Source organism: Propithecus coquereli, unplaced genomic scaffold (assembly GCF_000956105.1).
Source record: "Propithecus coquereli isolate 6110/MARCELLA unplaced genomic scaffold, Pcoq_1.0 Scaffold88, whole genome shotgun sequence".
Classification (NCBI taxonomy): domain Eukaryota; kingdom Metazoa; phylum Chordata; class Mammalia; order Primates; family Indriidae; genus Propithecus; species Propithecus coquereli.
Genome location: NW_012155062.1, coordinates 9318412 through 9320812, shown reverse-complemented (window position 1 = coordinate 9320812; position 2401 = coordinate 9318412). Strand labels below are relative to the sequence as shown.

The 2401-nt window shown below is 37.7% G+C and overlaps 1 protein-coding gene across 1 annotated transcript in view; it reads right to left on the bottom strand.

Moving 5' to 3' along the window:
• The window catches only part of GCC2 (GRIP and coiled-coil domain containing 2), a 48488-nt gene that overhangs the window by 341 nt on the left and 45746 nt on the right, over nucleotides 1-2401 (bottom strand). The window lies entirely within an intron of this gene.

The following is a 2401-nucleotide window of genomic DNA, read 5'->3' as shown; positions in this document are numbered from 1 at the left end:
TCAGCCCTTGCTGCTTCACCTTGCACTTTTATGGTATGGAAATGGCTCCTTTCCTTAAACCTCATAAACAAACGTCTACTAACTTCAAATTTTTTTTCTCCAGTTTTCTCTGCTTTTGTAGAATGAGGAGCATTAGGGGCATTGCTCTGGATTATACTTTGAATCTTATAGCTGGTTTACTCTACCCAGACCACTCAAACTTTCTCCTTTTCAGCAATAAGACTGTTTTACATTTGTGTGTTTACTGGAGTAGCACTTTCAATTTCTTTCCAGAACTTTTCCTTTGCATTCACAGTTTGACTATTTGGTGCAAGAGGCCTAGCTTTCAGCTTATCTAGGCTTTCAAACATGACTTTCTTACTAAGCTTAATCATTTCTAGGTTTTGATTTAAAGTGAGAGATGTGCGATTCTTCCTTTCACTTGAACGCTTAGAGGACATTGTGGAGTTACTATTTGACCTAATTTCAACATTGTTGTGCTTCAGGGAATAGGGAGGCCCAAGGAGAGGGAGAGAGATGGGGGAACAGGCAGTCAGTGGAGCAGTCAGAACACACACAGCATTTATTTATTAAGTTCGTCTACTTATATAAGCATGGTTCGTTGCACCCCCAAACAATTACAAGAGTATCATAAAAGATCACTGATCATATAGCACCACACAGATATAATGAACAGGTTTGAAATATTGTGAGAGTTATCAATGTGTGACACAGAGACGTGCTGTTGGAAAAATGGTGCCAATAGACTTGTTCAACCCAGGGTTGCCATAGACCTTTCATTTGTAAAAATGCAACGTCTGTGAAGTGTAATAAAGTGAAGTGGAATAAAATGATGTATGCTTGTAAATGAACGGATATTTCACAGAATAGGAAACAGAAATGGGTAATATTTATTAACATAGGAAAAGGTACCCAGCATCATTAGTAATTAGCAAGAAGTTTAAAGCCATAGGAAAACTGTAAATTAAAATCACAGTAAGATTCTACCCACCAGACTGGCAATAATTAAAAAGTCTGATAATATCAATTGTTGATGAGAATGTAGAGCAACATGAACTCTCAAATACTATCAATAAAGCACATTGATACAACCAACCCATTTGGCATTATCTAGTAGGGTTCAACACATGTATACTCTATTATCCAGTATTTCCACTCCTATGTCAGCTGACGAAATGACGGAAAGGAGAGCCTAGATTTATTTCTCAAAAATGCAGGCTGGCCATCTTACAGGCTGTGAAGCATAGCCTTGGGCAGAAGCCGAGAGCATGTACTTCAAGGGAGGGACAACAGGAACAGGAATTTATGCTAAGTGGGGTGGCCAAATATACCTATTTATAAAAATAACAAGCTATAGGAAGAGTCATGAATAGTCTACAAAAGGAGAAACATGCATACACACGATTGAGCTTCATGCCTTTCATGGGATCCATGTTCAGAAAATGGTGGCCTAAGCATGATCCGAGGGTGGAGTTTTTGGTTGTCCGATGTCAAAAGGCGAAGCAGAGGATATGAAAACCCTTAGTGTGCATATTCTACGAACTGATTAGAACCACTCTATGGTTGTGGTCTCTTATCAGGAAAGAATGCTGGTCAGTTTTAGTGTCCATAACTCAAAAAGGGAGGAGCATCACAAGATTGTTTCTGTGCAGCCTTTAGGGAAGAAGCCTGCTGGCTGTTAGCCAGGGAGGGGGTGTAATGAGGCATGTCTGACCTTCCTGTCATGGCTGGGCACTCAGTTTTAAGGTTTCTCTGGGATCCCCTTGGACACAAGGGAGTCCAGTCAGTTGATGACGGGGCTTAGGATTTTATTTTAGTTCACACTTACATATGCCAAACTCTTGTACATAAGTACCATGAAACATGCAGAGTAATGTACATGGCATATCATTTGTAAGAACAAAAAAATGGCAACCATACAAATAGCCATTGATAGATGGGATAAATTGTAGTATATTGATAAAATGGAATACCATACAGCAATGAAAAAATGAACTATACCTCTATGCATCAACATGAATGAATTAAATAACATTTTTGAGTTAGAAAGCAAACCAGGTAAAAATTCAGAGTATAATTCAGATTTTATAAAGCTCAAAAGCAAGAAAACAATAATATATAAAAATGCATGGGAATGATTAATACTAAATTCATCATACTGGTTACATATGGGAACCTTGAGGTTTGTAATCTGGGAGAGGCACACAGGTATTGCACTTCAAAGGTATTGCTTTATTTTTTTAAGCTGAGTAGTGGGTCTATGTGAATTCATTAAGCTATTCTTCATAACGTATACATGCTATATTCATTTTTTGTATGCATGGTCATTCACAACAAAAGTTAAATGAAAAAAAAAATCACCATAATTTTATCTTTCCTGGTAAGAGTAACCCACAGATTA